The sequence below is a fragment of the Mobula birostris genome, chromosome 3 (genome assembly GCF_030028105.1).
Source record: "Mobula birostris isolate sMobBir1 chromosome 3, sMobBir1.hap1, whole genome shotgun sequence".
Lineage (NCBI taxonomy): Eukaryota > Metazoa > Chordata > Chondrichthyes > Myliobatiformes > Myliobatidae > Mobula > Mobula birostris.
In genome coordinates this window covers 140706008-140733803 of record NC_092372.1, presented here as the reverse complement: position 1 = coordinate 140733803, position 27796 = coordinate 140706008, and the positions used below count along the sequence as shown (strand labels likewise).

At 40.9% G+C, this 27796-nt stretch overlaps 1 long non-coding RNA gene across 1 annotated transcript in view; it reads right to left on the bottom strand.

The window, feature by feature from the left end:
* Positions 1-1361: 1361 nt before the first annotated feature.
* LOC140194720 (uncharacterized) overlaps positions 1362-27796 on the bottom strand; it is a 40921-nt gene continuing 14486 nt past the window's right edge. The window contains exons 2-3 of the long non-coding RNA XR_011885275.1: positions 14236-14471; positions 1362-1507 (exon numbers count right to left, since the gene is read on the bottom strand). This is a non-coding gene — a long non-coding RNA (uncharacterized lncRNA). The remainder of the gene's footprint in view (positions 1508-14235; positions 14472-27796) is intronic.

Sequence of the window (27796 nt, the reverse complement as noted above, 5' to 3'; positions counted from 1 at the left end):
AAATTGTGAAGAAAAGAATAGGTGTGTTTGCCTCATTGTCCGTAGATGAAAAAATCAAAATAATTATATGTTGCTGTTATTTTCAGTTGATCAATCTGCAAAATGGGATATTGGAATTATGAGATGAATATAAATTTAAATTTTATATTCGCTCAGAGCTGCTTTTATGACCACTGGTAATCTTGACATTGTCACCACCATACAAAATCAGCAGCAGCTATAAAGTCAAAGTAAGCAGTAATGGTTCTGGTTTGATGCTCGCCTTGTTACATTATTAATAAGCTACATTCTGGGTCAGTTAACTTTGCTGATCCTTACGGAATTTTAAAATATTTTCATAATTTAGCCGTTGTCTCATATCCTCTGGATAAGTGGTCACCAATTTAAGACTGAGATGTGGAATTTCTCTTCTTCACACTTCTGGGATTTTGTCTACATACTGTACATACAAATCATGGATTTAAAGGAACCACTCACACAGAAACATGTGTGGGGAAAGTGTCATTGTTATACAGTCAAGAGTTTATAGACTTATATAGCAGACTAATAAATTCTTCAGCCCACCAAGCCTGACTAACAAACACTCATTTATTATAATTCCACATTAGCCCCAATTTTTATATTCTCCTCACATAGAATCATAGAGATGTAGAACACTGCAAAACAGAAATTGCCCCTTCGGCCCATCTAGTTCATGCCAAACAATCAGGCAGCCTAATTCCATAACCTTAACAGAGAACTTAGTCCTCTGTATCCCTCCCATCCACGTACCTATCCAAACTGCACTTAAATGTTGAAATCAAACCCACATCTACCACTTCAGCAGATAGCTCCTTCCACACTCTGGCCACCCTCTGAATAAAGATCCCCCTAACATTCCCCTTAATCATTTCACTCTTCATCCTTACCCAATGACCTCTTGTACTAGTCTCACACAATCTCAGTGGAAAAGGCGTACTTGTATTTACCCTATCTATACCACTCATAATTTTGTATATCTCTAACAAATCCAAACCCATTCTCCAAACATTCCCATCAACTTTCCTCAGATTCTACCGCTCACCTCTACATGCAGGACAATTTACAGTGACCAGTTAACCTACCAACTTGTATGGTTTTGGGATGTGCGAGGAAACCTCATGCAATCATGTTAGGAATACGCACACTCTGCACAGATGATATCGGAGGTCAGCATCAAACCTGGGTTGATGCATCTTTGAGGCAATTGCACTATAATCTGATAACTGTGCTTTAGCATTAGATCTCAGCAATGGAGTCTGACATAAATCCATCTTCGCAAAGAACTCCTTTAATGAATATACTTGACCACACCAAATGATCTCCAGGACATGGATCAATTTTTATCCATTTGATTTAATATGCAAGAGTAGCAGACATGTAAACGGAAGCTGGTTTGTTTTTGTCCCTGGATCAAGACTCCAGTCCCACAGCTCACTCAATCTACTCCACTCCACCTTGTCCTTTTACTCATCAATTGCCATGTAGTCTGAGAAAGGGAAAAAAAACAGATAAAAACATGTTACTTAAGATGTAAAGTTTGGAGATCTTTTTCTTATACCCAAAGACTGTCAAAATAAATTCACATACTGCTGTAATGTGAGATTCATCATCAAATGATACCTTCAGCTTTTAGTAACACCAACATTGCCATTATTAGGAACTCACTACTCCCTTGTAAACACAAAGCTAAATCATGTTTATTGCATGAGCCAGCTTCTTATTTTGATGACTCTGCAGACAGAAAAAGAAGTCAAATCTGACTCCTAACCTGAGTTTACTCCAGCTAAGTGTCCTTCCTTGTCTCTGCCACTATGGCATCTCCCGCCGGATTCTATGCGACACCCCCACCACTGTCTGAGATACTGGCAGCCCTGTCTCCTTCTCTGCCACAGCTCTGGGTCTACCTGATACCCTCAGTGCAGCCTCCTCTACATTGATGAGAACCCTTGCAGATTGAGCACCTTTGCTCTATATGCCACGAAAGGCCGGATCTCCCAGTTACTACCCATTTCAATATGATCTCCCATAATCATTATTACATATCTGTCAACAGCCTCTTCTACAGTGAAGCCAAACTCAGTTTGGAGTAGCTGGGTAGCCTCCAAACTGAAGGCATGAACACTGATTTCTCTAACTTCTGATAATTATTCCCCTGCCCCGTCTTCTCACTACATTCATTCCCTTCAGGTTCCCCTCTCACCCCTTCTCCTCACCTGCGTGTCACCTCTCTCTGGTTGCCCTCCTCCTTCCCTTTCTTCCATGGTCCAATGTCCTCCCTTACTTCATTCCCCGCCTGCATCTACCCACCTTTCCCCTCACCTGGATTTATCTATCACCAGCCAGCTTGTACTCCTTCCCCTCCCCCATCCTTCTTATTCTGGCTTCTGCCCCTTTCCAGTCTTGATGAAGGGTCTCAGCCCAAAATGTCTACTGTTTATTTTATCTCATGGATGCTGCTTGACCTGTTGAGTTCCTCCAGCACTTTGTGCGTGTTGCTCAAAATTTACAGCATCTTCTGCGCAATGGCATTTGGTCTTATTTTAATTTGGTTATTTGAATGTCTTGCTTTCTGGCTGTCTATAGGCAGACAAATTTAAAAGTGAATAACTTATACATTATTTGATAATAAATGTGCTTTGAATCTTTAAATCTACAGACTCTCTTTTGTTTTTAGATTCAAGAATGTTTTTGTTTCAATTTCTCATTCATGAGGTTTATTAATTCGCTCTGCTAGGAACTTCTAGGAATATCAATCAAAGGTTATAATTTTAGATTATATTTGTAACCTTAGTGCTGAAAAGATCTGCTTCATTGATCATTGATGCTTGAAATAAATGATTCATAGTGTGGTAGTTTGATTGTATTAACGCAACATATCTCTTTCACTTAAATTGTCTATAATTCATTAATTTGGACAATTGCACTTTATTTTAAAGATGCAGCTACCACAGGATCAAAGATTGAAGTGTTTCCTTTTGGAATAATTAAACAGAAATGTTTCTAACATGCCAGAGACAGAAGCAAGAATCAGACAGGTATGAGGGTTTAGTTAACTGCAACATTCAGAGAAATATTTGGATAACTGAGGCCATGCAATGGTAATAGTCTGATAACCAGTGTCAAAGGTCAAGTGAATAGAAGCAGGGCAACATCAGTCATTCCTGACCTCGATAAAAGTCCATCTGCAGACTGTGCTGCAGGGCATTTTTGACAAGAAATAATCATAAAGATCGCCAAAGTTTCTCAGCTTAAAGTTCATATTTTATTGAAGAAAGGGATCCTTGTAAAGCCCCTTGAGTTTTATATTATCTGACAGTATATTCCAACTTGAATATTTATGTCAAATGTAACCTTCTTGAAGAAAACTTTTAGACAGCCAAAGTTTTTAGTCTGATTCGCCTGTCACAGGTTGCAGGGAGGTAATATTCCATTCTCACATGTCCAGCCATTGAATGATTATATGCTGATCTCTGGTAAGAATGAGTTCAGTTACTTGTGAGAACATTGGGCATATGCACTCAGCAGGCATTTTATTAGGTACCTCCTGTTCCTAATAAAGAGGCCAATTAGTGTATGTTCATGGTCTTTTGTTGCTGCAGCCCCTCCACTTCGACATATTGTGCATTCAGAGATGCTGTCTGCACACCACCATTGTAATGTGTGGTTGAGTTACTGTCACCTTCCTGTCAGCTTGGCCATTCTCTGACCTCTCTCATTACCAAAGCATTTTTATCCACAAAGCTGGAGTTTATTGGGAGGCTTTTTTTTGTTCTCGCACTATTCATTGTTTTGCATTAAAATTCCAGGAGATCAGCAGTTTCTGAGATACTCAAACCACCTTGTCTGGCATCAATAATTATTACATGGTCAAAGTCACTTATCACACCTTTTCCTAATTCTGATGTTTGGTCTGAACAACAACCTTTTGACCATGTCTGCATGCTTTTATGCATTGAGTTGCTGTTGCATGAGTAGCTGATTAGATATATGCATTAATGAACATGTGTACAGGTATACCGAATACAATGGACACTGAATGTAATTATACAGCAAATGAGTTTGGAAATATTGTGCTAATGATGAAGTTGAGTATAATTTAGGAATTTAATTGTTGGGTGGATTAAAATTTTTAGAATAATACATTATTGAACAGATCTTCTTTTATCTTGAGAGAAGGAAGATGTGGACATTAGTGTGTTTCAGTAGTTAATATTTTAACAGCTGAGAAGTTATGGAAATAGGGTCATGGAAAGACATTGATGAAAGAAAACTCAAATAGCATCAGGGCAGCCCCTTCAGGATTTGACTTTTGGTACATGTGTTTGTCTGTTAGGGCAAACAATTTGTCATAGGAAATTATTACAGCAAGTGAACCAGGTAAGTATAATATTTTCTTGAATTTAAAAACCTGAAATTGGATGTCAGGATACGCAGGTGAAATCCTTGTCACTTTGTATATTTTTGAACTCCAGATCTTAATTCAACGGTTGAATGCTTCCAGCTGCTTGCTCAATTCTCTCAGGCAACCATTAAGCAGCGGACTTATGTCAATATTGAAGTTTCTAATAATAAATGAAAGAGATTCTGCAGATGCTGGAAATCTTGACCAATACACACAAAATGCTAGAAGGACTCAGCAAGTCAGTCAACATCTATGGATGGGAATAAACAGTCAACATTTTGGGTCAAGACCTAAAGATGAAGGGTATCATCCCCTTTCTTCATCTCCATAGGTGCTACCTGACTTGGTAAGTTTCTCTAGCATTTTGTGTCTTTTGGTCAAGTTTCTAATGTTAGTGTTGTGTATTTAATATTTTAATAATATTTGAATGATCTTGTAAATATATTGCTGATTAAACATTCTTGGTCATTTAAATAATTAATTACAGGTTATATGTAAAATATGTTAATTGCATATGTCGTCATGATACCACCTGATATGTGTGCACCTTGCTTAAAGTACAGGCAAAGTTACACCCGTATTTCAGACTCCCGTGTCTTCCTTTGAATTAACCTAATGTTTTGAAATTACAAAACATAACATTGGTGATGAGGTATTTTAAAAATGATTGTAAGGGGGCTTTTGACCTACTGAAGCGCAGCGAGTGGTTCAAACTGAAAATCGCAGTGAGAGAATCAGCAAGTAAAAAGAAACAGCTAGCGCCTGCACAGATGGGTCAAATTTTTTTTAAGCAAGGTTACTTGGAAGGGATGACACAATTGAGTTTTCTTTAAAGAAAACGGAAGAATTCATGGTTCATAAAAAGTGAGCATCTGATGATCATTAAAAAAATCAGAAACAGCTAGCTACATCAGAAAGATTGACAAGTTTGATTACACAAGTAATTGGCTCACATATACTAATTTACTGGAACAGTATTTTAAAGCAAATGAAATAGTCAATGAAAAGCAAGTACCAATTTTGCTGACTGATACAGTTTGCTTTGAAGATTGACTGCCCCAACCAAACCATCAGAAACGAGCTTTTCTTCTATCGTAGAAGTGATGCAGGAACATTTAGAACCAAAGCCAGTGCTGGTTGCAGAATGCTTCTGGTTTCATATGAAGAAACAAAAAGAAGGGGAGTCCATTTCATTGTATGTAGCTGAATTGAAGAGATTGCCTGAGCATTGTTAGTTTGGTAATAGGCTTAAAAATACACTGAAAGAACATTTAGTTTGTGGCTTCTTAAAATAAAGTATTCAAAAATGGCTCCTAACTGAAGCACAACTTATATTCAAAAGAGCAGTGGAAATTATTGTTTCAATGGAGACCGCAGACAGAGATGCAATCAAGTTGAAGTCAGAAATGAAAGTGAGTGTGAATTAAATTGCAGCGCCTGAACAGAAACCGGTCTAGCCAATCAAATTGTGTTACTATTGTGGCAGAGGCTCACATACACTAAACAAATGCAGATTTGAAGGCGAAACTTGCAGAAAATGCAACGAAGTAGGACATATACAAAGAACATATCAGGCAGACAAAAATAAATAGTCTGTACAGGGAAGAGAAGATGCTAAAAGATCAAGTTATAGTTTTAAAAAGAGTACTAATTTGCATGCTGTTGATGAAAAATCTGATAATGATGAGAGGGACACAGGATTGTGCAGCCTTGAAATTAACAGTGCAAAAATAGTCAAACAATATGGCATACACCAGAAGTGAACAGCAAATTAATTAAAATGGAATTGGACCCTGGCTCAGCTGTCTCTGTCATTCCTCAAAATGAGTTGAATGTAATTTCAAAGATAAAAAACTGAAGACTGCTGATATCCAACTAAGAACTTATACTAGAGAAAAGATAACTCCTATGGGAATGGCATCCATAAATGTGAAATACCACAAGCATCAAGCCACATCATGCTTGTATGTAGTAAAAATAGGAGGACTAGCATTGTGGGGGTATAAATTACTGAGACAATGACAATTTGATTGGAGATCCATCCACCACTTGCATGCTGCTTTCCCTGCAATAAAGCCAATTGAAAGTGAATTAGGAAAGGTACTGAATGATGCCACACTGTCTCCATGCTGGACGCCATGAACTGCTGCCCAAAAAAGGACAAACTAGTGCTGGTTCCAACCTCTGTGTCTCTGGTTGGAAAGCATATTGGTCCAAGGAAGGATCAATGCTGTTCTGAGGAATCGTGGAAGTGACAATAGCAGCGGTCCGACTACAACAGTTTTTGTGGGCAACATATCTGAGAAAGCTTCTGATATATTAATCCGGCAGTTTCTTGTGAAATGTGGCTTGGTTTTAATTTGGAAGAGAGTTGGAAGAGAAGCTTTGGGAAAATTGCAAGCATTCTGCTTTTGTGAATATAAAACCCCAGCCTCTACCCTGTGTGTATTAAGGTCATTGCGTGAACTTCAAGTGGGAGACAAAGCTGCTTCCAAAAGTATATGCAAAAACCAAAGCCCATCTGGTTGAATGAAAGGCCAAAAAGAAAGGAGTCAATGGAGATACGAAAACAGGTGATTGATCAGATGATGCTGTGGATAAGGAAACTAAGAGGAGAGATCAGATTATAAAGCAAGAGAAGGATTAATAAGAGAGTACTTCAGAAAACTAAATGGACCATCCCAAGATCAAAATGCACTAATTAGAAGAAAAATGAGAGGCGAGATGAAGAGAAAGAATGCGAACGAGAAAGTGAAAGGTGTGAAAGAGAGAAGGAACATGAGAAAGGAAAGTAAAGGGATCAAAGTAGATCCAGAGAGAGATAGGAGAAGAAGGGTGTGCAGAGCAGTTGGAACCTCTTCCTGCAGTTTCAAATCAACTGCTAAAACCACCATGCTGCAGTCCCCAGATCTTGACATTATTTTCACAGCCACATGTCTCATCTGCCAAGCAGAATGATTCCCCCTTGTCAGGAAAGACCTTATCCCACAAGAGTAATAAATCCTCCACAGTGTTCAAGTGTTTAAGCTTGAATGGAGTCATTTAAAATTTACTATTCTGTGAATGTCCATATGTAGTAATTATATAATATAGTATACTGTGTATATGGTTGAGATACATTCTCTACTGTTGAAGTTTATGACTAACCAGAGAAGAGTGTTGTGTATTTAATATTTCAATAATGTTTGAGTAATCTTGTAAATATGTTGTTGACTCATTTAAATAATTAATTAAGGGTTATAGGTAAAAATACGTTAACTGCATACATCATCACGCTACCATGTGATATGTGCATGCCTCACTTAATGTAAAGACGAAGTTACACCCGTATTTTGTTCTCTTGTATCTTCCCTTGAATTAATCTAATGGTTTGAAGTTATATAACATAACAGCTAGGATCTTTCAAGCAGACACACACAAAATGAAAGACACCTTGGATGACCATAATAGTATTTCTCGAGTAGGTGTCAAAGAAGTTAATGGAGTTTAAGAGGTTTTTAGATAGATGCATGGATGTGAAGGGAATAGAGGCATATGGATGATACACAGGAGGAGGACATGAAGTAGCATCAAAATCAGTACATCATGGGCTGAATGGTTTGTCCAGTGGTGTTCTATCAAAATGGGCTCCTTTGTGTGGTAGCATACTAGACAGTTCAAGAAAACTTCAAGCAGCTTGTAAATTTTTTAACTAAATTTAAGTTGTTAGCACTCAGTAACAAAGTTTTGCACAATCCACTTTCCAGTTTTAAGTTCTCATTATTCAATGCTTCAGTTTTTTGTTACTAATTGTGTTGGAAATTTCTGACTTGTCATTTAATTTTACCTCAAAAAAGTCTTTGCCAAGCTTAGTTACCAGCAATAGCAGTACTGAGTTTGAACCACTCTCATCTAATCCAAATTGATCTAGCTACGTATATCTATGATATCAGTCCCATCTCCTGTGAAAATCCCTGAAAAGCCATTGGCTAGGGAGGAGTTATAATAGTTAAGGGTTTCTGGTGCCTTTTAATATCAGCACTAAATGTTTCCAAACACAACGTGGATTCCACACAGGGCCTTAAGCAATGTCTTAAGATGACTTAAAATATATAATTGTTATTCTTTGATGTGTGATGGAGAGGCTGGTTACAAGACTTTTCTATGTACAAAGATGATCCCTATCTCTATAATCTTCACCTTTCTGATAACATTATGTTCCTTCAATTCTGGTGTCTTGCCTTTCCTATATTTTCTTTTCTCCACCATTAGCAGCCCTGCTTTTAACAGGTCCAGATACTATGTTTTGGTCTTCCTTAACTGATTTTCTTTCCCTCTCTGTCTCCATCATCATCAATAAATTTTTCTGCTACCATGTTTTGTGTGAACTATTCCAATACCCTCTGAAGGGCTTTGGTGTCAGACTTCCTTTAACAACTGTGAAGCACGTTGTCATGGTTTAGGATATTAAGGCTGCTGAACAGAAGCAAGCTGTTGTTAAAGGGTCAGTATAGATCCAACCTGGGCTATCTATAGATGTGTATATTTTCTGCACCAACCAGTATTTATCACAAGTCATCAAAGAAAATCAATTTTAAATCAAGTAAATCTCTTTAATCTGCAACATTTTGCGAATGCTGAATTGCAGTGACCTGCTGCTGTCTACTGGATAGATTCAGTATTACTTCCAACTTCAGCATAGGATGTTTTTGATATCTGCCTGAGTTATATTTTATGTATTATGAATTTCAATTTATTGAAAAAAATAATTTGCAAAAGAAATTATGGATTTGCTGTGAGTTCCACAAAGTCCACGAGAGTTCCATGTATCCACTGTGCAGATTTACAAAGGAGCTACATTGTTGCATCCAGTTGTGTGGATACTACATCTATTATTTTTGACCACACAGGCATAGCCTACAGACAGAGCAGGTCATTCATGCAGAAGATGATCTTGGCAATATGTAAGAGGAGTTCCCTGGTTCTGAACCATGGAGCGTGGTGATGGGGACTTGACTTGGGCCGATTCTCTTTTAAGTACTATGCTCATTAATCATGATGCTTAATTCTTAGATCCTCTACCCTTTTTCAGGTTATTACCAGTTTCTTCTGCTGTCTCCATCCTCTACCAGCCACCAATCCAATGTCTTTCCCTCCCCTTTACACAAGTGAAATGCTGCCCATTGTCAAAACTACCAAATTCTCAATAAAGCCCTGCCTGACTCTTAATGCAGCAAATTAACCCAACCATTATCCCAGTCCCTTACCAACTCCCAGTTACCAGCTCTCCACCCGTCCTTGAAGCAAACTAAAATCTCTTCTTCCTCGTTAGTGAACCTTCCCAACCCTCCAGGTTGTTTTTCCTCTGACTAACCATGCATCATCCTTGGGTTTTTCTCCCCCACTAATCCCACCCCAATCAGTAACTTGCACTGAAAATTTCCCTTTATTTACTTGTTTACGCTGTAATGACCATATGAAGCAATTCACCTTACACAGGCTTGGATGACTGTCTGTTGGAACTTAAGTGTGATAAAAATTTTGATACATAATAAAGCAGCAGTCCCTAACCACCGCTACCGGGCCGCGAGGAAGCAATATGATTTGGCGATATGAGTCAGCTGCACCTTTCCTCATTCCTTGTCATGCACTGTTGAGCCATTACGCATGCGAGGTCATTACCCGCGCCTATCCATGTCAGCGTGGGAAGGAGATCAACTCCTCGAGCTTGCAAATGACAGCGTGCTGAAAAGTCTGTTTGACATAACATCTCTGCCGGCATTCTGGATCAAAGTCAAGGCTTGATATCCTGAGATAGCCACGGAAGCACCGAAAACGTTGCTTCCATTTCCAACATATCTCTGCAATGAATGCAACGAAAACTAAATTGCGGAATAGACTGGACATAAGGAACCCCCTTTGAGTATCGCTGTCTCCCATCACCCCTCGATGGCACCGTCTTGTTGTAGGAAAACAAGCCCAGGGCTCCCACTGATTCAGCGATATTGGTATGTTGCAATGATTTTATAAGTTCATACGGGGAAAATATGTGCTGTGTGTTTAATATCCAAACGTTACTTAAAATGTTATGATGCTATTGACTTATAAGTGACTTATATAACCATATAACAATTACAGCATGGAAACAGGCCATCTCTGCCCTTCTAGTCCGTGCCGAATGCTACTCTCACCTCGTCCCACCGACCTGCATTCAGCCAATAACCCTCCATTACTTTCCTGTCCATATACCTATTCAATTTTTCTTTAAATGATAATATCGAACCTGCTTCTGACACTTCTACTGGAAGTTTGTTCAACACTTACTTCAAGCTCCCCTGTCCTCCCCTGATAATTGACTTATCGTTATATTCATGTGAGGAAAATGCACTGTGTGTTTAATATTAAATTCGTTAGATAAAGCCTTTTAGAAACCAAATTGAGTGTATTAGCCACTTATCACCGATATTCCGGTTGTGATTAACATCCCCCTCCGAACAGAATCGCCAAAAACAATTTGTAGAAAAATAATCGACACAAGCACGCATGCACAAATAACGCATGCGTACTGGTGCCCGCACAAGGCTTCATGGTCACTGTAGTCTTTCTCTGGGTAAACGCAACGTATTTGACTGCTACTCTTGTCCGTTGGCAACCATCCCGCACCCACCCCCCCCCCCGGTCCTCAAGAGTATTGTCAACATGAAACCGGTCCGCACTGCAAAAAAGGTTGGGGACCCCTGCAATAAAGTAACCAATTGAACTGCAGAATCATGAAATCTTCTAAACATTTTTGGAGCATTTTACCTCTCCTAAATGAATTATTCAATAACTAACACTGTTACGTAAAATATAAGTTTTGAGATAACTTATATTACAGTGAAGTGTTGTGGATAAGCAAAGTGCTATAACGTTATAGAAATTTAAATATCCTAGTATACATTAAATATATATAATAATTTACAGAATCTGATGAGATTGTTGTTGAAGAGTGAAAGGATTATCTGTCCTGCACTCCAATGTTATCCTCCATCAAGAGACAATCTCGAATTTTGCCTTAGACCAACCCAGCGGGAGTGTTCATTCTTTTAGAGAAACTCATGTGTTAAAAATTGTATTTGTATGTTGGCTTGTTAGTCAGAAATCCAATAAACTAAAGAAGTTTTTGCTATAATCACAAAGAACGTAAAACAGCACAGCACAGGCCCTATGGCCTACAATGTTGTGCCAACCTTCTAACTTATTCCAAGATGAATCTAAGCGTTCCTTCCCACATAACTCTCCAATTTGCTCAGATCTATGTGCCTATCTAAGAGCTTCATAAATGTTCCTGATTTATCAGTCTCTATTGCCACCCAACTGTGTATTCCACACACCCACCTCTCCCTGTGTAAAATAACATACCTCTGACATCCATTGATATTTTCCTCAGATCATCTTAAATTTATGGCCCTTTATAATAGCCCTTTCTACTCATCTCCAAGAAAGCATTGTCTTTCATCATCGGAAACAATCTTCACACATTTGTTTCATTCAACAGGAGAGAACCACAGGAGGTCTGTTTCCTGGTAATATAAAGTTTTACTGTATATTTTACGAACAATCAACTTTAGTGTTACTAATCCAAACATCTATTCATAATTTTAAAAACCCAATTGGTAAAATGTTCAAAGAACTTTTTCAAAAGTACAGAAGTAAATATATTATCTAGGTACATATAGGTCAGCATATATAACCCTGAGATTCGTTTTTTTATGGGCCGAGGATGAGACCAAGCAAACACCTGGAAGCATTTTAAGAAGTCAGAATGGATCTTTAATGACTCAATGTCAAAGGAACATATTTTTAAACTTTTTTTATTGCAACACCAACAAATTACATTCAATACAACCAATTGCCAATTACATTTTGACTGCTTAACCCAGCCACCTGCCAACCTTCATCACCATCTCCCCTCCACCCCCTCTCCCCCCTCCCCTCCACCAACCAACTGAATAGTAGTGCATACAGACAAAGCATTCCTATTTTAACAAAAGATCTTTTAAGTTAGATATCAAATTTGTCCACATTAAGATTGTGTTTGGTCGTGCATCAGTTACTCTTGCTGATGAAAGTTCCAGGTAAGAAATGCCCAAAAAACTCCGAAGCCAGTGAGTATTTGAAATATCATGGGGAGGTTTCCAACGCTGGACTACAATCTTCTTAGCTGAAGTCAGGCCTGCCAGCCAGATTTTGTGTGTTTTTTCCGTAAGGGAAAGGTGGGAGTCAACATTTAGAAGATGTACAGCGGGGTCCATTGGTAATTGTATCCCTGTTAGTTCTGTGAGAGAATACTGATGACCTTCCCCCACAAATCAAAAACCCCTGGACATTCCCATACAACATGTATAAAAGAACCAATGGTTCCGTGGGGGCAAAATGAGCAATATGGGTCAGGAACCAGTTCTATTTGATGTCTAATTCTCGGTGTTAAATATGCTCTATGACAAAATTTCAAGTGTATACACCAATGATTTGGGTTTTTCGAAGCACCGGCAGCATTATCCCAAATCGCATCCCAGTCTAAGTCTTGTCCCAATTCAGATATGTTCCTATCCCAGGCTTTCATTCCTGATGTGGGCATACATTTCTGGGAGTTTAATTTATAGACAATAGACAATAGGTGCAGGAGTAGGCCATTCGGCCCTTCGAGCTCGCACCGCCATTCACTGTGATCATGGCTGATCATCCACAATCAGTATCCAGTTCCTGCCTTATCCCCATAACCTTTGATTCCGCTATCTTTAAGAGCTCTATCCATCTCTTTCTTGAAAGCATCCAGAGACTTGGCCTCCACAGCCTTCTAGGGCAGAGCATTCCATATATCCACCACTCTCTGGGTGAAAAAGTTTTTTCTCAACTCCGTTCTAAATGGCCTACCCCTTATTCTTAAACTGTGGCCTCTGGTTCTGGACTCACCCATCAGCGGGAACATGCTTCCTGCCTCCAGTGTGTCCAATCCCATAATAATCTTACATGTTTCAATAAGATCCCCTCTCATCCTTCTAAATTCCAGAGTATACAGGCCCAGTCGCTCCAATCTTTCAACATATGACAGAACCGCCATCCTGGGAACCTACACTGCACTCCCTCAATAACAAGAATGTCCTTCCTCAAATTTGGAGACCAAAACTGCACACAGTACTCCAGGTGTGGTCTCACCAGGGCCCTGTACAACTGCAGAAGGATCTCTTTGCTCCTATACTCAATTCCCCTTGTTATGAAGGCCAGCATGCCATTAGCTTTCTTCACTGCCTGCTGTAGTTGCATGCTTGCTTTCAGTGACTGATGTACAAGAACACCTAGATCTCGTTGTACTTCCCCTTTTCCTAAGTTGACTCCATTTAGATAATAATCTGCCTTCCTGTTCTTACCACCAAAGTGGATAACCTCACATCATAGTTATATGACATTATCTGTCCTGGAGCCCTCTGTATCCAACTTAAAATGGGATGGTCCTTTAAATCTGACCCCCAGGGAACGCCGTAGGCTTTACAAGCTGATCTTACTTGAAAGTCGAAAAGAGAGTGTTTATCAATATTATATCAAGATATCAATTATTGAAAGCTGAGGATAGTACTTGCCCCATTAATATCTTGAAGAGTAGTAATACCTTTATATTCGCAAGTTCTGTTAGTGAATGGTTTCCCCCCAGAAATAAAATGATTATTGTTCCATAATGGAAATGATTTGCACCATACGCTTTTAAATTTTAGGAATTTTTCTGCTGCTCTAAACACGTCGCATATGGGTTAAAATTGAACCATAATACAAATCACATTTTTTGGTAGACATACCTATAAGGAGAAAGTCCTCCAACCTTATTGGCGCTATTAGCTCTTGTTCTATATTTTGCATGATGAAACTTTATCTTCCTCCATCTGGAACATTTTTATGTTGTTTCTGATTGGGGGGATGAAGCGGAAGGAGCCCCTTGCATACAGACATCAGGCATTGTTCTCCGCTGATAGAACTGCTCCCCATGCTCTCTAAGCAGAATTCCCATAAAGCCAACACCACAGGGCACTTCAGTCTGCAAGGCAAACCATTTGACATGTAGAGGAATAAACAAAATCACCACATTAGTTAAAACCACACTCAACCTTATTTTTTACTGCTTAAGTAGTCTTCCATAAAAAATTCAGTGACATGATTCAAATTCAATATATAATTCCTTCAAATGGTCTACAAATGGAACTAGAAATAACATTTGAAATAATAGACTTCCCCCTTGTACAAACCACAGGATCCAAATATCCTATATTACCCATAATTCATAGCCTGACTGTAAAAGATGCTCAGGAACGCTCACGCATTCTCTAAGTTACCAGTCACTGACCCATTCTGCAGCCATGGATCCTGAGGGGAAACAACAGGTGAGGAAGAGAGGGTGTAGATAGATAATACAATTAAAACGTTAAATAAACAAATACTGCTATTAGACCCACAATGTTGTCACTCTTCTTTGCTAGTGTGTACATCTAGCATAAATTAATTGACAGGCTTGCTTTTCAACTTTAGAACACATAAAGGAACAGCAACTCAGCCATATTGTGACAAAGTAGATAATTTTAGTGGAACAGTAAGCACAGATAAATTAGCATGCTTGTATGTTAAATGTCCATTACATTGCTGCAACCTACAAACATGAAGCATGATTTACTAAATACTTCTGATAGTTTAATTACATAAACATTCTAACATTCTGATGGGAAAAGTAGCCTTCAGTTTTTTCCCCAATCTGCGTTTTTAATTGATGTGTGGGGGCTTAAGCAACTGTCACATACATGTTACCATATACAACCGCGATAATTCATTTTCTTCTGGGCATAGTCAATAAATCTATAGATTAATAACCATAACAGAATCAATGAAAGACCACCCAACTGGAGTGTTCAACCAAAGTGCAGTAGACTACATACTGTGCACATACAAAAAGAAGAAGTAATAATAATAAATAAATAACCATTAAGTACCGAAAACATGAGATGACAAGCCTTTGAAAGTGAATCCATTGGATGTGGGAACATTTCAATGGTGGGGCAAGTGAAGTTGAGCGAAGTTATCACTTTTGGTTCAATGCCCTGATGGTTGAGTCAAAGTTTGTCAAAGTTTTCGAGGTCATGCCAAATCTCCACAAACTCCTATGAAAGTAGAGGCAATGCATGCATTCTTCGTAATCACACTTATGTGCTGGGACCAGGACATGTCCTCTGAAATAATAACACCTAGGAATTTAAAATTGCTAATCTTCTCATCTGATGAGGACTGGCTCATACACCTCTAGCTTCCTTCCCCAGATGTCTATAATCTGCTCCTCAATCTTGCTGATGTTGACTATTATTAATTTGTTAGCTTCTGCTTGTTTATATGTGCACAAAATAGAGGGGTAAAGACAGAGAGGATTGTGGATTGGTTTCTGAATCACCTTTATTTGTTTTTGTCCTTCCACAAAACACCAATCTGACCATAGCAGCTCTTCCCAGGCAAATATCCGAACAGACTCCATAGAGGGAAACTGAAACAAGCATGACTGATTCTCGTGGCCGAACTTAGATATTTACTGCTCTTTGTTCATCCACAGCATATCAAGATCCAAATGGTTTACACCTGTTAAGTAAAGTTTGCTAAAGCTAACACTTCAAAAAAAAATGAAAATTTACTTTTTCCCTTCCTAGAAGCCAATGTGCTTTTGTAGTTCATTTTTTAATTCACTTTTTTTTTGTTTTAAGACCACATTTTTAAATAATTCAAATTATTACTAAAATGTTATAGTTCTACATCATAATATGTTTCAGCTCTGATTATGCTGGGCTCCACATTGTTTCATGAAATGTTTACAATCGGATTCTGTCCTGATATCAGTCATTTGCTGTTTTGCTGTGATGATGGTTAACCTCATTATCTTATTATTGTGATTCCCCATTGTCTTCTTCTGTTCTTTTCCCGAGATCTGTCACCACCTGTCAAAATGCAGTCAGTTCACTTTTTCCAAAGTGTCATCTCTTTCTTGTCTGTAGGGTCTTTTGCTGTGTCTGGGACAGGACCCTTCACAGCTTTTCTTTATTTAAATATTCTGACATGATTTTCTGTATACTGCCTGGATTTACACTGGCAACATTCCTCCAGAATGACAATTCATCTTTAATGTAGTCGGCAGCAGAGAATACATAATCTACATACTGCTCATTTTGTCAAGCTTTTTTTCCATTTATGTTAAATAATTTGCAGATATATAGTGCAGTACATTCATATTAAGTTGCCACTCAAAGTAAACATATTCTATTTGCTGACAAGATTTACACTTCATCCACATGACATCAAATTTTCTCATATTCAGTACGTCAGTCCCTCAATGTGCAGTGACTGGTGGAGCTGAAGTTGTGGTCCCCACCAAACCCCTTTGGCAAATGCAATAGCTTCAGTACATTTCTCAACACGTGGTTCTGGACCTTGGGATGTGCCAGAACCACTCAAAATTCATTTACACACAGCTCTTGTCAAATTATATAGCAAGACATGTCAGAATTCTCTTCCTCTGAGTCAAGTTTAGTTGATGTTACTGGAGTTAATCAACTCACACTAAAATATCAATTTGATTCTGTTGTGTGTTTTTTATTAGTTTTGTTCATTCATTCATGTAAAATCGATTCATAAAGGTATATTGCTATATACTTCTATGGATCCATCTGATTTTTTTTACATTTAAAAAAAATAAAAAGCACAGATGTAAGAATGCTCAGACTGCAGAAGGATCACGTTGTGAATGTGCTTCCACCAAAAAGCAATTTCATATCTTGAGTAAGCAATATCTTCAAATTCCAGGTATATCGGTAAGCAAGACCATTTTAAGACATGTTTAAAATCTATCGATACTTAAATCTAGAGATATCAGCAGATCCCGGACTACAGGCTCAGGTTGTGAATGTAGTTCCCCTTTACTAAAATGTAAGTGTGGAAGCCAAGCCAGTCTGCAGGTACTATTGAAATGCAGAGGTTTTAGAACCCCACTGGTGAATGTACTGACTTTGGAAAATAAAACTGAAGATCCTAGAGCAAGATTACTGTACCAAAGGGTCATCAAGGGCTGCTGTGTCTTTTGCTTTACAGAAACATGGCTCACCCTGCCATATTGGATGCAGCGCTGCAAACTAATGTTTTCACCATTCTCTGCAAAGACAGGGCAGATCAGACTTTTAAAGGTAGAGGAGATGGGGTATGCTTTATGATTAACTCACTATTGTGCACAGAAATGATGGCTCTGTCTCAGTCATGCTCACCCGACTTGGCATATTTAGCAGTCAAATAACCTTCATTTCATCTGTTGAGGGAGTTTTCCACCATCATCTTGGTATTGGTCTACATTCCACCTCAGGCCAACATCGAGCAGGCACTGGAGGAGCTGAGCACTGTGACCAGCAGTCACAAAACAGCACACCCTGTTGCCTTCCCTGTCATTACAGGGTATTTCAACCAGACACCAAACAACTTTCACCAATGTGTCACCTGTGGAACCAGAGAAGCCTACACACTTGACCACAGTCATGCCACCATCAAGTCTGTTTATCATGCCATTCCACATCCACACTTTGGAAAGTCTGATCATCCGGCTGCACTTTTATCCCAGCAATATAGGCAGTGACCTAAAGACCACAGCACCAGTGATGAGGACCAAGAAGCTACGGTCAAGAAAGGTGGAGGAGCACTTATGGGTCTGTTCTGTTAGTAACTGGACAATATTTGGGGGCACACCTTTGAGTCGGAATGAATATGCCACAGTTGTCATTGAATTCATCAAGACCTGTGCGATGAGTGTGTGCCTTCAGGAACATAACGAACATACCCAAACCAAAAGCTGTGGATGAACCAGGAGATTCATCGTCTGTTGAGAGCTAGGTCTGTGGCATTCAAGATCAGTGATCCAGAACTATGCAAGAAGTCCAGGTATGACCTACAGAAGACTATTCGAAAGGCGAATAAACGTTGCTGATTGAGGTTAGAAACAGATATTGGATGCAGGTTGGCTCTGGCAGGGTTTTCAGGCCGTTAATTCTTAAAAGGCAAAACCTAAAAGGGAGATTAAAACTCCAGCTGTGTGATTCCTGCCTCGGAGGCCGATGTCAGAACACCTTTCAAGAGAATGAACTCTCACAAGGCACCAGGCCCTGGTGGTATACCTGGTAGGGCACTGAAAACATGCAACTGAGAGTTTGGTCATAGCTAAAATCATCTGCTGCCTAAGCAAGGACCTGAACCCACTGCAGTTTGCATATCACCACAATATGTCTACAGCGGATGCAATCTCACTGGCTCTCCTTTCAGCCCTGGTCTCCCGGACGAGAACATAATACCTATGTCAGATCCATCTGGGCAGCCTCCAACCAGGTGGGATGAATATTGATTTCACAAACTTCTGGTAATGACCCCCCCCCCCCCCCCCAAATATTCCCCATTCCCATTTCCCTCTCTCATCTTATCTCCTTATCAGCTTATCACCTCCCTCTGGTGCTCCTCCCCATTTTCATTCTTCCATGGCCTTCTGTCCTCTCCTGTCAGACTCGCCCTTCTCCAGCTCTGTATCTCTCTCATCAATCATCTTCCCAGTTCTTTACTTCACCTGGAAGACATACTTGTCACCAGTGCATCCAACGTCGAACGCATACCTCAACTCCGCACAATTTTCAAGCACCTAAACCAATGTGGGTTGATTATTAACCCTGTTAAATGTTGGTGTGGGGCGTCAACCATTGACTTTCTCAGCCATTGCATCTCCGCAGAAGATGCAAAACCCTTCCCATCAAAAATCGCCGCTATAATGGATTTCCTTCTGCTCTGCACTACAAAAAGAGCTACAGGAGATTTTAGGCATGGTGAATTTTTATCACCACTTGATTCCATGAGCTGCTGAACTTATGGTCCCTCTGTATAGTGTGCTTAAAGACAATACCCCTAATCAAGTGCTTTTGTGGTTGGTGGACATGACCAGGAAATTTGATAATACCAAATGACCATTTCTCAGGGTAATGCTACTGGTGCATCCATTCCCCATTACTACTGATGCCATGACTGATGGTCATCCTCTCAACAGCATTCCACCCTTCTCAGTAAATTCAATTCCTTAACATCTATTCCTACCTCCCAACAAAGCTCACAGCACTTTTGGTTTCCAGTTGACCTACATCCTGCCTCATTTGTTTTCGTCCACCATGATGCACACCAATGCCCCCTTAGGCCCCCTTACGATGGCCCGTTCTGCATTTTGGAATGGGGAGAAAAGACTTTTATCATAGATATGAGGGACAAACCTGAAACTAGACAAACCAGGGGCACCTGCTGTTCCTGCACCCATGGAACACAGGACCTGATCTGGACAGGCTCACAGTACCGGCTTTAGTGAATTCTGTAGGTGGGGATGGTGGTGCTTGTGCAGGATAATAGAAACATAGAAACATAGAAAATAGGTGCAGGAGTAGGCCATTCGGCCCTTCGAGCCTGCACCGCCATTTATAATGATCATGGCTGATCATCCAACTCAGAACACCGCCCCAGCCTTCCCTCCATACCCCCTGACCCCCGTAGCCACAAGGGCCATATCTAACTCCCTCTTAAATATAGCCAATGAACTGGCCTCAACTGTTTCCTGTGGCAGAGAATTCCACAGATTCACCACTCCCTGTGTGAAGAAGTTTTTCCTAATCTCGGTCTTAAAAGGCTTCCCCTCTATCCTCAAACTGTGACCCCTCGTTCTGGACTTCCCCAACATCGGGAACAATCTTCCTACATCTAGCCTGTCCAATCCCTTAAGGATCTTATACGTTTCAATCAGATCCCCCCTCAATCTTCTAAATTCCAACGAGTACAAGCCCAGTTCATCCATTCTTTCTTCATATGAAAATCCTGCCATCCCAGGAATCAATCTGGTGAACCTTCTCTGTACTCCCTCTATGGCAAGGATGTCTTTTCTCAGATTAGGGGACCAAAACTGCACACAATACTCCAGGTGCGGTCTCACCAAGGCCTTGTACAACTGCAGTAGTACCTCCCTGCTCCTGTACTCAAATCCTCTCGCTATAAATGCCAGCATACCATTCGCCTTTTTCACCGCCTGCTGTACCTGCATGCCCACTTTCAATGACTGGTGTATAATGACACCCAGGTCACGTTGCACCTCCCCTTTTCCTAATCGGCCACCATTCAGATAATAATCTGTTTTCCTATTTTTGCCACCAAAGTGGATAACTTCACATTTATCCACATTAAATTGCATCTGCCATGAATTTGCCCACTCACCCAACCTATCCAAGTCACCCTGCATCCTCTTAGCATCCTCCTCACAGCTAACACTGCCACCCAGCTTCGTGTCATCCGCAAACTTGGAGATGCTGCATTTAATTCCCTCATCCAAGTCATTAATATATATTGTAAACAACTGGGGTCCCAGCACTGAGCCTTGCGGTACCCCACTAGTCACCGCCTGCCATTCTGAAAAGGTCCCGTTTATTCCCACTCTTTGCTTCCTGTCTGCTAACCAACTCTCCACCCACACCAATACCTTACCCCCAATACCGTGTGCTTTAAGTTTGCACACTAATCCCCTGTGTGGGACCTTGTCAAAAGCCTTCTGAAAATCCAAATATACCACATCCACTGGTTCTCCCCTATCCACTCTACTAGTTACATCCTCAAAAAATTCTATGAGATTCGTCAGACATGATTTTCCTTTCACAAATCCATGCTGACTTTGTCCGAGCATTTCACCACTTTCCAAATGTGCTGTTATCACATCCTTGATAACTGACTCCAGCAGTTTCCCCACCACCGACATTAGGCTAACCAGTCTATAATTCCCCGGTTTCTCTCTCCCTCCTTTTTTAAAAAGGGGAGTTACATTAGCCACCCTCCAATCCTCAGGAACTAGTCCAGAATCTAACGAGTTTTGAAAAATTATCACTAATGCATCCACTATTTCTTGGGCTACTTCCTTAAGCACCCTGGGATGCAGACCATCTGGCCCTGGGGATTTATCTGCCTTCAATCCCTTCAATTTACCTAACACCACTTCCCTACTAACATGTATTTCGCTCAGTTCCTCCATCTCACCGGACCCTCAGTCCCCTACTATTTCTGGAAGATTATTTATGTCCTCCTTAGTGAAGACAGAACCAAAGTAATTATTCAATTGGTCTGCCATGTCCTTGCTCCCCATAATGTAACTGGTGAAAGCATACAGAATTCACAACCACCAATATTGAGTTGGGGTTCGCTCTGAGAGGTGGGTCTGTCAGGATTATGTAATTATGTAAGGTACTTTTAAAGAACTTTGTATTCAGTTTTTTAGAGTTCAATAAATGAGTCTTTATGGTTTTTTCTTAAACGTAACACACCTCACATTGTTTTATTTGCAAAAAACTGCACTACCATCAATGAGAAGGTGCAGAAGCAGGTATACACTCAACATTTCAGAAACAGCTTCTTCCCTTCTGCTGTCAGATTTATGAATGAACAATGAACCCATAAACACCACCTCACTAATTTTTTTCTCCTTTTTGCAATCCTTACTTAATTTAGTTTTTATATACAAATACAAATGTTTGTACAATATTTTGTTTTGTATTATCTATTGCAATATACTGCTGCCCCAAAACAACAAATTTCACAACATATGCTAGTGATAATAAACCTGTTTCTGATTTTCAAATCATAAACTGTATCCGTTTGAGAATTGTCTTAACAATATTATAACGCCCTTTGGTTTGCAGTTCATCTTTCATTAGATTTGTATTTCACCTTAGTGAATTTGTATTGGAGGAATAATTCTGCTGATTTGCAAGCAAATAAAATAGGTGATTAAGACCATTCTAAATCAACTGGGAGTTACAGGCTGTCACATTGTATTAGTTAGTTGATGGGAGAAAGAATTAACTGCTTGAACTATAGTAAGCACCGTGCAGATCCATCATAGTGTTATACTCATTATATGATTTTATCATATTAGATTCAAAGGCATTTCTATGTATACTCTTTTATCTTGTGAATTATTATCAAATATTTGGGATTAGTCTTTTCACACATAATCACAGCCTAGGACTGAAAGATTGCAAGTATTTTGGAAGTTTGTGGAGCTAAAGGAGTTTTCAGACTAGAGCCGTGAAGTCATAGATGAAGTTGACAATTAGAAGTAATAATGGTTTTCTAGGTCTCTAAATATGCAGAACTGGATTGGTCTTGCCCCGCTTTCTGAGATATTCCTTTCACCAATTTACATTAAAATTTCCTCTTACTATGAGTACATTAAGATTTAGCACATGATCAACGTAAAATGCTTGGGAGAAGAAGGTACTTTGGAGAACTGATCCCATAGATTCTGCATCACTAAAGATACAATTTTTTTCTTTTGTGTTTATTATTGCAGAGTTACTTCTGTTTTCTTTAACATTTTTGGAGGAATAAAAAGAGATCTTATGGAACTAAGTGATAATGGTGCTAAACGGCGACTCCTTTACTTGCATCTTCGGAAACAGCTCTACCTCCATCTTTAATATCTCTATTTTTCCCCTTCAGGGTTATTTTGAAGACCCTGACCTGGAGTTACACGCGGACTATCATTCTTTGTGGGAATGGACCCGCTCTCGGGGTTTCATAACTGGGTGTTGTTCGGCACACCAAGGGCTCGGCCTTGGAGGCCTAGGATCTCGGGGTTCTGGAGGTGGGCAAATCGAAGATCGGTGTCCCGGACTGGTGTGTTATGAGAGCCGGAACATCTTTGGCTGTATGTCCAGAGTCTTGAGATCTTTGGGCACAGAGCTCGGAAAAAAACGATGCAACGGACTTTTAACATTGGAAACCAGTGTGTTGTTTGTTATGTCTCCTCTCTCGCTGTGAAAATGGAGACACCTCTTTCTCCCTTAGACAGAACCTGTTGTTTGTCGAATACCGGGTGGTCTTTGGGGTACTGCAAGTCTGTGTCTTTGCTATTCTTTTGCTCACGCTGAGTGCTTGGTGGTGGGTGCCAATGCTTTTTTTTGCTGGTGGGAGGAGGGGGGATTGTTGCTATGTTGCTGCCTACGTGCGGGAGGGAAGGGAGTTGGGGTTCTAACGATTAGCTGTCGTTCATTCCTCTGTTTTCGTGGATGGTTGCAAGGAGAAAGCATTTCAGAATGTATATTTTATACATTTCTCTGACATTAAATTGTACCTTTGAAAACTTTGAAACATATAAAATCCTAAGGGAGCAGAATAAAGTAAATTTGAGTTGCTCTTGCTAGTGGCAGAGTCTTGAATGAGGGGACAATGTAAAAAGTAAAGTTTTTAAAACTGTGATTTGTGGAATTACTTCTTACAGAAGGCAAAGAACCTTGGAGTTTTCACCCTAGGAGATTTCAATTTTTTGTTTAGAAAGACAGCATTGTAACAGGCCCTTCTGGCCCAACAGGCCTACACCGCCCAAGTACACCCGAGTGACCAATTAACTTTCTAAACCACGTTACTTTGGAATTTGGGTGGAAACCGGAGCACCAGGAGGAAGCCCGCGTGTACGAGGAGAGAACGTGAAAACTGCTTGCAGACAGCAGCGGGAAATGAATGTGGATTACCAGTAGAGAAAATTGCTATGCTAATCATTGTGCTATTGTGCCACCCAGATGCGGAGGTTCGACACACTGAAAATATATAAAGAGGAGCTAGATGGATTTTTGAAAGATCATGGAATGGGAGCCTACCTTGAGGTCTGAGGCATATCAACTGTGTGTGCGTGTCCATTACAAGCAATGAGAGGACCACTGACACCGTTGGGTGGGTGTGTTGTTATTTGTATGTGCAGAGGTGGCTGTTGAGTCCAGTCGGGGCTAGGAAGTACCTCCCACACAAGGAGCAAGTGTGTGAAGGTCCTGTCGTTGAGGTTCCTGCTGCTTGTACTTTCCACTGTTGTTGTTTCCTTTTTGCTTCCATGTTACGATTCTTTTCAGCTTTGGTGGCACCTTTATTGAGAAGGTTGTGCCTGGGTGAACAATTCAAGGCTACGTGTTCCCAAGAAGTGTTCTCAAGAGCCTTGAGTGAAGTCTTGAGCATGTCCTTGAATCGCTTTCACTGACCACCACGAGAGCACCTCTCTGTGGACAGTTCCCTGAAGAACAACTGTTTGGGGATGTGATCGTCTGACATCCTGATGACATGACCTGCCCATCTGACTTGATGTTTTGTCAGCAATGTGTGGATGATGGGCATGTCTACTGCAGACAGCACTTCCATGCCAGGAATCCTGTCGTGCCAATTGATTTTCATGATCTACTGTAGGTGCGACAAGTGGAAGTGGTTCAGTCTACACACATGTGTCACCTACACAGTCCACGTTTCGCACACGTAGAGGAAAGTGGGTCGGCTGACAGCGCAATAGACCTCCAGCTTTGTTTTCAGAATAATTTTTCCTTCGCTCCCGTACTGTGTCACGTAGTCTCCCAAAACTGGCACTAGCTTTGGCGACCCTGCAGCTGACCTCATCGCCAATGTGAACTGCTCTTGAGGAGGTGCCGCCAACATAAGTGAAATTGTCAACTGCCTGGAGCTGCTGGCCGTTCACGGAGATGGACGGCTCCAAATGGGGTTGATCTGGGGCTGCTTGGTGCATGGCTCCCGCTGATGGTGAGATTGAAGTTGTCATGTGCAGTGGAAAATTTTTCAAAGATGTTCTACATGTTGGATTCAGAGCTTGCTTTGAGAGTGCATTTGTCAGTGAATAAGAAGCCTTTCAGCACTCTCCCTTTGACTGTAGTAACAGCTTGAGGCCTCTGCATGGGGAACAGCTTGCCATCCGTCCTGTATCTCATGTGGATTCCAGGATCATTGCCCCGGAATGCATCAGCCAACGTTTCACTGAACATCATGCTGAAGCGGTTGGGCACTGGCACACAGCTCTGCTTGACCTCATTTGTGACTGAGAAAGCAACAGGGCAGTCACCATCATGGAGCGAGCGGGGCTGACATCCTGTCATGAGACTGCTTGACCATGGTGATGAATCTGCCAGGGCAACCCAACTTTGCCAGGATCTTCCATAATCCCTCTTGACACAAGATGGTAAGATCGACAAAGGTGACATAGAGCTGTACTGTTCCTGGCATTTTGCCTAGAGTTGTCTCACGGCAAAGATCATGTTAAGAGCTCCTCTTCCTTTCCTGAAGCCGCACTGACTTTCCAGGAGATTATCTCATTCCAGATGGGCATTTAGCCTGTCTAACAGGACTCTGGCTAAGATTTTCTCAGCTACTGAGAGTAAAGAGATACCTCTTTGGTTGTCACATGTTTGGCGGTTTCCCTTCCTCTTGTAATGGATGCATCTTTCATTTCTTGTAGAATCTGACCTTTCTCCCAGAAGGGCTGGAAGAGCTCCATCAGTTTGCTGGTGATTAGTGGACCACCTGTTTTGCAGACCTCCGCTGGTATAGCATCTGCCCCAAAAGCCTTGCCACTTGACAGCTGGCCTATTGCACTCTTGACTTCCTCTTCTTGGGGAAGAGTGTCCACCACATGGTTGACGTCTACTTGATTGAGATGATCAATTGCTTCTTTGTTTATGTTGCTTGCAGGAAAGACCATTCTGATTGGCTCTGTGTGTCTTCTTGTAGATACAGGAAGGATTATTCTGACTGGCTCTGTGTAGCCTTTGCTTTTCCTGTATGAGAGCTCTTATCTCCTCGTCACTCTCATTGAACCGGTCTTGGTTACTCCTTGTTGTATGGCCAAGGACTATGAAGGAAGCAGAGTATACATGATCCCTGGAAGCAGCCCAGTCTTCTTCAACACTCCCTCCAAGATGAGCATCAGTGAGCTGTGACTGGAGACTTTTAACCAGGTGGTCTGCAGTAGCACGCAATTTCAGCTTGCAGACACAGAACTTCTTGGCAAATTTCCTGGCTTGTGGGCGTCATTTGGGTTGGATTTGGAAACGACCAGGCGGTGGTCTGTCCAGTAGTCTGCTCCGCACGTGGCTTCGGTCACACTGACATCACATCTGTCACATACTCTGGTGATGACATAGTCAATCAGATGCCAGTGCCTAGAGCCAGGATGCATCCAAGACGTCTTATTACCGTTTGGCTGGCGAAGACTGTGTTAATGATGATTAGATCATACACGGCACAGGTTTTCCGAAGAAGCAGGCTGTTGCTGTTGCATTTGCCTACCCCATTGTGCCCTAGGTCTCTAACCCAGGTATTGAGATTTCTGCCCACATGAACGTTGAAATCTCCAATGACAAGGAGCTTGTCTGACCTTGGTACAGCCGCGAACTGGGAATCAGGCTCTCCATAGAACTTGGCTTTCACATCATCTGGTTGATCATCGTCGGGACATAGGCACTGATCAGCGTGACATCGCGTTTGTTCCTCAGGGGTAGTTGCATAGTCATTAGGTGATCACTGAATCCTTTTGGCAAATGGTACGCTTTCGGACAAGGTGGTTGTAGATAACAAATCCGACTCCTGCTTATGGTTGGGTCCACTCCAGAACAATGTGTAGCCACCACCTACTTCTGCCAGTTGGACTTTGTCAGCAAGGTGAGAGCTGTGATGTCAATCTTGAACCTCTCCAGTTCTCTTGTTACCAAAGCAGTTCTTCTCTCTGGTCTGCCAGACTTGGCGCTGTCTATTCAGGTTCCCATATTTCATGTTTTGATTCTGAGCGGTGTCACTTTTGTTCGATTTCTTTGATTTCGACCACAGAAATGGGATCCCTGCCAGCCACAGTTTACTGACCAGGGCTGGGTGAAGTAGGCAATGGCAATGTTTAGGGCATCTTTTCTAGCCCCTTCCTTAAACTACAGAGGTGGGCAGTGCGGCCCTGAAAAGGGCTGCTCAGTCACTCAGGTGGCTGCTGAGTTCCCTTGCTACTTCGGTCAAAGAAAAACTGAATGTTGTTTATGTGTAGTTTTAATTAATTCGATTATATTTCCATTGGCCTGAGCCACCTGTGTACAGGTCTGAGTCTACAGCTACCAGTCTTCTCACAGCACCTGTCTTAATCTTGTGTCACTTTAGCTTGCTTGCGGTGGCTGGTGGGTATCCACTTACTTTTACCCTCTACCATAACTGTTGAATTGGTAATTAACAGCACTTGGCAAGAACTTTCCCACTGAGCCCTCCCGTGGTTCCTGGTATGGTTTCTTGACCAGGAGCCACTCGCCAGGAATCAGGGTATGCCCTTCTTCTGATGGACCACTCCAAGCAGCAGAAACCTGTTGAGAAGCAGACTTGACAAATTGGGCTACCTTCACACAAATTATCTGCCACAAAGTGCATATCAGCCTCTCTGAGATTTTCTATCCAGGATCACCTCCCTTGGTTTGAGCATTGATTATGGATTTCTTG